Source organism: Colossoma macropomum, unplaced genomic scaffold (assembly GCF_904425465.1).
Source record: "Colossoma macropomum unplaced genomic scaffold, Colossoma_macropomum, whole genome shotgun sequence".
Taxonomy (NCBI): domain Eukaryota; kingdom Metazoa; phylum Chordata; class Actinopteri; order Characiformes; family Serrasalmidae; genus Colossoma; species Colossoma macropomum.
Window position 1 is genome coordinate 31,534,189 of NW_023494810.1, and position 10,311 is coordinate 31,544,499.

Below are 10,311 nucleotides of genomic sequence, written 5' to 3' on the forward strand. Positions count from 1 at the left end.
CCCTCTTTGGGTATAACTGAAATGATTGCTTCCCTCCATGAGGGTGGGATTTCACCTGTTTCTATTACCCAGTTCACGGCAGACAAGATGACGGGACCAGTTGTTCTTTGAATACTTTATACCACTCGGAGATATATCTGTCTGTTCCTGGGGATTTTCCTGGTTTTAATGTAGAAATGGCTAAATTCAATTCCTCAGCCGTGATCTTCTGTATAAGTCTTTCATTTTGTAAATCTGTTACTACAGGCAATTCCAGGGAGTCTAGAAACTTGTCAATTTGTTGATCATTTGGCACATGTGGTTGGGAGTACAGATCTTTATAATAAACCTCAAAACTTTCTTGTATTTTCTCTATTTTAGACTCCATCACTTTAGTTTTTGGGTTTCTAATTCTATAAGTGGTACCATCCGCTTGTTGTTTTCGCAGTCTGTAGGCTAAAAGCTTTGCTGATCTTCCTTCAGCTTCATAATGTCTTTGTTTCAAGTACATACGTTTCTGTTGTATTTCCAAATTCTATATGTCATTAATTTCATGCTTTCATCTATTTATTTCCTGTTTCAAATTTGAGTGGGCTGTATTGTAATTAATTGTCTGTAAGCTTTTTAGTTGTGCCTGCATTTGTTCTAATTTCTGAGCCCTTAGTTTCTTATTTAAAGAGGTTATCCCTATAATTTTTCCCCTCATAACAGCCTTCATCGCATCCCAGAAAATAGACGGTGGAACGTCCCCATTATCATTTTGTTCCAAGTATTCTCTAATATCAGTTTTAAAATTCTGTACAATCTGAAGATTGTTCAGAATATTTGAATTCAACTTCCATAACGTTGACCGACGTTTCCTATTTAAAATTATGGATGAATAAATGGGAGCATGATTAGATAGGTCTATTACACCAATATCACAATCTCTTACTTTATCCCTATCTCGAGTAAAAGTAAAAAAATAATCTATTCTAGAATAAGTTAGGTGTGGTGGAGAGTAATGCGTATAACCCCTACTTGATGGATACATCTCCCTCCAAATATCTATTATCCCTAATTCTTTCATCACCATATTGACTCTCTTGCAAACTGAATTGTGTTGTATACTTAATCCAGAGGAATCTAAATTTGGATTTAGACGAATATTCAGGTCACCCCCACAATCCCGCCATATTGACCCGCCATCATCTCAAATAGCCTTTTGTAAAAGTTCCATTCACTTCCTGGAGGAGCATATATGTTTAAGAGTGACAAAACTGATCCCTGTATTTTCCCTGTTACCATTATGAACCTCCCATCCTCATCTTTAATATCTGATATGTGTTCAAATTCCAATACATTTGAAATCAAAACTGCTACTCCTCTTCTATGTCCTGCTTTATATGAGGAAAAATACAAGTGTTTGAAACCCATTGATTTTAGTTTAACATGTTCAGTTTTGTTCAAGTGTGTTTCTTGAAGATATGCAATATGTGCCCTTTCTTTTTTAAGTTTAGATAAGATTTTCCGTCTCTTAATTGGATTTAAGACCCCGTTGACGTTAAAAGGAAATATTTTTACAGCAGAATCCATCTGCATTCCTCTTTACACCGAGAAAAAAAAAGTAAATAAACCCTCCTCTCCATATCCTCTCTTTAAGACATAACAAACTCATCCCCTTAAAAATAAGAACAATCGCAAATCAACAAAATATAAGTAGAACAATTTGAAAACTGAAACAACAGGAAATGTTCTTGGTGGTTCCGAAAGTGAGGTCTTCATTCAAGCCTTAAAGAAGTCAACACCTTTGGAGGGAAAGCTTCCATCTTTTGTCCTTTTAGGTGGGCCCTCCATTACTTGCCTTTAATGGCATCACCTATCAATCCCGACTAAATTACTTTACATTATCCGACTAGGACAGTGTCCTCCTCTATGCTTCCCAAGCTTAGTATTACAGGAAATAACAGAAATTCTCATTGTAACCTCTATTCCAGCTGATACATACTCCACTCAATCGTTCGATTCAAAAACAGACCTTTTTTTTTCCCTTCAAGTTTAATATTGGTACCTGACTTAAAAGGTCATCTACTCTTGGCCAATCCTAACGCTTGAAGACACTTAATTTTTCTCTGTGTCATGCATCGTGAAGATTCGGACTTCATTTCCCAGCATGCATGCGGAAATCGCGTATCAAAACAACTTCCCTTGGACTCGGAAACTGAAACGGACTCCATTGCCCACAATCCTTCAGAAGATCACATGACATCAGACAATCGCACACGCACCTATCAGCGCTCCCGATCGCCGGAATACTAATGTTGTGCACTGGTGTATTCTGTCAGATGACCGTAGTAGTTTAGTATATAAGCCCAGGCTTTAGATGTAGACATTGCGAGATATTGTTTATTCCAAAAAACTTACTGAGCGTTATATTTCTGATTGTCTTTGCCTGTTATGACCTGTGCTTTGTTTCCCTGACCTTGTTTTTTGCTTAACCCCTTTGTACTGCTGCCTATCGTTTGTGGATCCGTGTTTTTGACCTTTTGGCTTGTTTTTGACCACGATTTTGGATTATTCCCTTTGTTCTTGTCTGCCTGGTATTATTATCACAATTGTGACCTGGCTGGTTTTTCTGGATTCGACCCATGCCTGTTTTCTGACTATGGCTTTGCCTGACTATAATAAAACGACTGTTGCACCTTTTATCCGCGAGCGTCTGATTTCTGTTGACTCGTCACAGAATACCTCGCCTAATATGCAGACGGCGGACCCAGAAGCCTTTCAGAAGGCTCTTACTGAACAAGAGCAACTTCTTGGACGACACCAGCAGGTCCTATCAGGAGTAACTCATTCCCTGGAGTCAATCGCTCACCAACAGGCAGAACAGCAGGCTCAGTTGGCCCAACTGGTCGCCAGTTTGCAAGGATTAACGGGCCAACTACAGAGTATGAGTCTCACTGAAGCTGCAGCCAGTCCAGGACATCATACCACGACAGCAGAACCACCCATCACAGTCTTTCCGGTCAGTAAACCCGATAAATTTGACGGAGATCCAGCGAAATGTCGTGGATTCCTGCTTCAGTGCTCAGTGTATTTTGACAATTCACCTGCTAGCTCAGACCAGGCTAAGATTGCTTTCATAGTCTCTAGATTAGCTGGGAAAGCTTTGGAATGGGCTACCTCTAGCTGGACTCAGATACACCGTCTCATTTATGAACTGTTTATCAAGGACTTTAAAATGGTGTTTGATCATCCATATGAGGGTAAGGTTAGTGGGGAATTATTGATGAAGCTCCGTCAGGGGAATCGCTCTGTGGTGGACTATTCATTAGAATTTCGAACCTTAGCCGTGAGCAGTGGCTGGAATGACGCAGCCCTTCTCGTTATGTTCCGCCAAGGACTGAATGCCAAAATATTAAGTGAACTAGCAAGTAAAGATGACGATTTAACGCTAGATCAGTTAATAACTCTAGCCATTAAATTAGACCTGATACAGCACCGTAACACAGCCAAGGGTGGAAGAAACCCGCGAAGATCACTCCCTCGTGTTAAGTTCGGTCAGGAGGTCAGTGAGAGTCCCAAACCTATGCAGTGTGACTCCTCCCGTTTATCGCGAGAAGAAAGGCTGCGCCGCTTGGAAAATCATCTATGTTTGTATTGTGGAAAGGCTGGACACCAAGTTCGTGAGTGCTGCACCCGACCACAAAAAAGCAGGGCGCCGACCCCTGGACAGGCGCCGCTAATGTGGTGAGTGTGCCCACAAAGGGGTTGGTGTCGAAATCTGTAATGTTGCCAGTGATTATCTACTGTCATCCAAACTCTCTTGTCATTTCAGCCTTGATTGATTCCGGCGCGGAGGGGAACTTCTTCCACGCCAGACTGGTGGAAGAACTACAAGTTCCTGTGAAGACCCTCCAAACCAAGCTTAAAGTGGCCGCTTTGGACGGAGGACCAGTAGGAGTTGGCACCATCTCCCAAGTCACGAGTCCATTAGAACTAGAAACAAGTGCCCTACACAAAGAAACTCTGTCCTTCCTCATCCTTGAAAATTCAGAATTTCACAATCCCATTATCTCCTGGTCCGAACACACTATCACTAGATGGTCTGACTATTGTCTTCAATCATGCCTGATTACTCCTTCCGTATCCCTTTGTTCTACCTTGGTGGAAAGCCCAAACGCTGAGTCCGTTTTTGAAATCCTCCCTGAATACCTTGATTTGAAAGAAGTGTTCAACAAACAGAACGCCACCAAACTGCCGCTTTATAGACCCTATGATTGCACCATAGAGCTCATAGAAAACCCTGTTTTTCCCAAAGCCAGGATTTATCCTCTGACCCATGATGAGCAGAAGGCTCTTGATGTCTACATCCAAGAAGCCCTCAGTCAAGGATTCATTAGACCATCCACATCCCCCATAGCCTCCAGTTTTTTTTTTATTAAGAAAAAAGATGCCGGCCTCCGTCCTTGCATTGATTATAGAGCCCTAAATCAAATTTCCAAAGCCTACCCATATCCTCTTCCATTGGTGTCTGTCGCCTTGGAACAATTTCAAGGGGCCAAGTATTTCACCAAACTTATCAACCCAAAATTAAACAACAAAACCCGCAACAAAAAATCAAGCAATAAAAAAAATCAACACGGATTTCACAAACATTCACAACAACGGCGCAAAAACACTTAAATTCAATTTCACAAAAACCAACTCAAAACAACACAGAAAAAAATCAACACTAGGGGGCCTACACACTCAAAACAACACAAAAACCCAATATTCACAAAAAAAATTCAACAAAACAACAAAAAACCCAAAACAAACAAACAAACAACCAACAACACAACAAAACAAAACAACAAACAAAAACAAAAAACCAAAAAAAAACACATCACACAAACAAAAAAAAAACCACAAAAAATCAACAACACACAACAAAAAAAAAACAAACAAACAAACAAAACAAAAACAAAACAAAACAACACACAACAACAACTCAAAAAAACCACAAAACAAAAAAAACAAACAACACCACACACAAAACAAAAAAATTAACAAAAAAAACAAAACAAACCAAACACAAACAAAACACAACAAAACACAAAAAAAAAACAACACACAAACAACTCAAACAAACCAAAAACAAAACAAATAAACACAAAAACACAAACCAAAAAAAACAACAAACAAACCAACACAAAAAAAAACAACAACAACAAACAAACACACAACCATCAACAAAAACAAAAATCAAACAACCACAAACAAACAAAACAATCAAAAAAAAACACATCCAAACACAAAACATCACCAACAACAACCAAAACAAAACACACACACAAAACCAACAACCCAACAAAAACAAAAAAACAATCAAACACAAACCAATCAAACACAAAAAAACAAAAAAAATCACACAACAAAACAAACACAACACAAAAAACACCACCAAACAAACCAACAACAAAAACAAACACACAACACAATCAACCAAAAATCACAAACAACATCACACAAAAAACCAACCAAACAAAAAAAACAAAACACAAAAACACAAAAAACACAATCAAAAACAAAAAACAACAAACAAACAACAATCATTCAACAAAAAAATCACCAACCACAACCACAAAAAACACAAACAAACAAAAAACAACACAACAACACAACAAAAAAACAATCACAAAAAACACACAAAAAAACAAAACAATCACAAAACCACAAACAAAACAAAACACAACAAAAACAACATCAACAAAAAAACAAAACAAACAACACCCATCACCCAACACACAACAACACAAAAAACAAACACAAACAACACACAAACACAAAACAAACAACAAAAAAACCAACAAAAACAAACAAAAAAACACAAACACAAAAACAAAAAAAAACAAACAAAAAACACACCAAACAAACACAAAAATCAAACCACAAAAATCAAAAAAACAACAAACAACAAAAAAACACAAACACCAAACCCACAAAAAACAACAATCAACAACAAAACACAACACAAACGAACACATCAAACAAACCAAACAATCAAACAAAACAAAAACACCAAACTTCACAACACACAACAACACAAACAACAAAAACCAAACAAACCAAAAACAAAAACAAACATCAACAAAAAAAAAAAAAAAAAAAAAAAAAAAAAACCCCACAACAAAAAAAAAATCACAAAACCAAAACAAAAAAAAAACAACCACAACCAAACACACCAAAACAAAACATCAAACAGCCCAACCCCAAACAAAAAAAATCACAAACAAAACAACAACAAACACACAAACCAAACACACAAACCCCAAAAAAAACAAACCAACAAATAAAACAACCAAAAAAAAACACAAAGCAACAAGACAAAAAACAAACAACAACAACAAACAAAAAAAACCACAACAAACAAAAAAACAAAAAAAAAAATCAACACTAACCACAAAAAACAACAACAACAAAACACAAAACAACAACCCACAAAAACAAACAAAACAAAAAACAACAACAAAAAACCATCACAAAAAACAAAAACACAAACACAACAAACAACATCAAAAACACAAAACAACAAAAAAAACACCACAACACAAAACAAAAACAAAATAAAAACAAAAAAAACAAAACAACACACCAACAAAAAAACACAAAATCAACAAACAAACAACAAAAACCAAAAAAATCAACAAAAACAAAAACAAAACCAAAAACAACAAACAACACAACATCAAAAATCACCACACCCATCAAAAGAATCACAAACTCAACACCAAAAACCCAATCACAACCCACAAACACAAACATACAAAACCAAACAAAACAACAAAACAACCAACCAAACCACACTCAAAAACACCACACAAAAATCAACAAACACACAACCCAAAAAAACAATCAAAACAAAACAAAAAAAACCAAACACAACAAAAAAACAAACACCACAACAAAAACACAAACAACTCACAACACAAACAAACAAACCAAAAAACAAAACACAACAAAAAAAACACACAATCACAAACCACAACAAACAACCCAACATAAACCAACAAACACACAACACACAAAAAAAAAAATCAAAAAAAACAAAATTCAAAAAAACATCAAACAAAACAAAAAACAAAACCAAACCAACAACCAAACAAAAAAATCAAACACACAACACAACAACACAAAAAAAACAACAACCTGACAAATCCCAAAAAAACAAAACAAAACACCAAACAAAAAACCACAACTCAAACAACACAAAACAAAAAAACCCACAACAAAAAACAATCACGTCAACAACAACAAACAAAAATCCAAACCACAAAAATTTCACAAACTACACACAACCACAAAACCAAAAAAAAACAAATCAACAAAAAACCAAAAACAACAAATCATCAACCAACACAACACAAAAATTCAAAACAAAACAACTCAAAACACACACACAAAACACAAGACAAAACCACAAAAAACCAACAACAAAATAAACACACAAAACAAAAAACACAAAAATACAACAATCAAAAAACGTCACAAAACACTAACAAAACAAACACCAAACAAAACATAAACAACCACAATCAACCCACAACCCACAAAAACCAAAACACTCACCACACTCCCACAAAAAAAATCAACACAACAAAAACACCAAACTTCAAACAACAAAATCACACACACAAACACAACAAAAAAACAACAACACAACCAACCATACACAAACCAAACCCCAAACAAACAAAAACAAAAAACACCAAACAACACACACAAAAAACATCACAACCAAACCAAAAAACAAACACAAACCAAATCCCAACACAAAAACACACTAATCCACCAAAAACAAACAAACAAACAACAACCCCAACAAACCATCACACCAACAACCCCAAACAATCCCAATGCCAACAACAAAAAAACCAAAACAAAAAAACATCAAACACACAACACATCCACACACCAAAAAACAAAACACACAATCACATCAAAAAACATCACACAAATTCAAAAATCACAAAAACATCAACACATCACACAAAAAAAACACAACAACAAAAACACCCAATCCAAAAAAACTCAAAAAAAAACATCACAAACACACACAAACCAAAACACCAACAACCCACAAAACACAAACAAATCAAACATCACAACCAAACACACAAACCACCCACCCACAACACTCAAAAAATCCAAAACCAACCCACAACACAACAAACAACACAAACAACAACACACACAAAATTCAACACAAAAATCACAACAACAAAAAACACAACCCAAAAAACAAAACCCAAAACTAAAAAAAACAAACGCCCAAAACACCAAACAACTCATCACAAAACACATCAACTCCTTCCAAACAAACACACAAAATCACAAAAACACACAATAAACCAAAACAACAAAACCACAAACCAAAAACAACCACAAACACAAAAACCAAACACACCACAACCAGCCAAAAACCACAAATCAAAACAACACCAAAAAAAAAACACAACCACACAACAAAAACATCAAAACAAACACCCAAAAACAACAAAAAAACACTTCACACAACCACCAAAACACACAACAACACTACCCAGAACACAACCAACAAAACAAATCAAAAACCCACACTCAACAACTCACAAACAACAAAACCAACTCACAACAGCAAAACAACAAACAATCAAAATCAAAACAAAAATCAACGACAAATAACACTATCAAACACAAACAATCAACAAACAAACAAACATCCACATCAACAAGCAAACAAAAAAAACCCATCAAACAAACAACACAAAAAAACTCAACAAACTGAAGACCAAATCAATAAAATTCACACAACCCCAAACACAACAAAAAACCAATACACAACACCAACAAAACAAACGAAAAAACAAAAAAAAAACCAACAAATCAAAAACACACACACACATCACAAAAAAAACACCATCAACACATCAAAAACAACAAAAACAAACCAACCACCAAAAAAAACCACACAAATCAAACAACAACACCAATCACAAACAAAAAAAAAACATTCAAAAAAACAAACAAACAACAAACAAAACAATCAAAACAAACCAACAACACCACAACACAAACAAAACAACACACAATCAAAACAAAACAACCAACACAACAAAATCCACAAACAAAAACACCAATCAAACAAACAACAACACAAAAAACATCCACAAAACAAAACCAACAAACAAACAATCAACCAACAACAACAAAACAACACAAACACAAACACACACACCAAAAAAAAACAAACATCACAACAAATCACACATCAACACACAACCACAAAAAAAAAACAAAACAAAAAACCACCAACAAAAACAACACAACAAAACAAACAAACCAAAACAAAACAAAAAACATTCAAAAAACCAAAAACACAAAAAAAAATCAAAACACCAAAAAAAAACAACCATCACAAAAACAAAAACAAACATCCCAAACAAACAAAAAAAAAAAACAACAAAATCACACACACAACAACAACAAAAAAACCAAAACAAACAAACAACACCATCACAATCACACAACAACCAAAACACAAACACCACAAAAAAATCAAAACAAAACAAAAACATCACCAAAACAAAAAAAAACAAAAAAACAAACACAAAACAAAATCAACAAACAAACAACACAAAACAAACAAAAAAAAAACACACACCAAAAAAAAAAAAACCAACACAAAATCAAACAAAAACAAAAAAAACACACCACACAACACACACAACACAAAACAAAAAAAACAACACAACAACACAACAAACCAAAAAAAACCAAACCAAAAACCCACACAATCACATCACAAAACAAAACCAAACAAAAACAAAAACAAACAAAACAAAACAAACAACACAAAAACAACAAACAAACAAACACAATCAACAAACAAAAAACACCACAAAAAAACACACAAAAACAACAAAAAAACAACACAAACACCAAACAACAACAACAAAAACACAACACCAAAAACACCATCAACAACCAACAAAAAAAACAAAAAAAATCAAAAAAATTCAACAACAACACAAAAAACAAAAAAAACAACACACAAAAACCACCCAAACAAACACAAACACAAATCACAAACAAAACAAAATCAACACAAAAACAAACAACACAACCAAACAAAACTATACAACAACAAAAAAACACACACTCAAAAACAAACAAATCAAAATCACAACAAAGAAAAAATCAAAACACAAACCACACAAAAACAACGAAAACAAACAACAAATTCAAAAATCAAAAACACAAAACAAACAAAACAAACAAAAAACCCACAAAAAACAATCAATCAAACACAAACACACAAAAAAAACACAC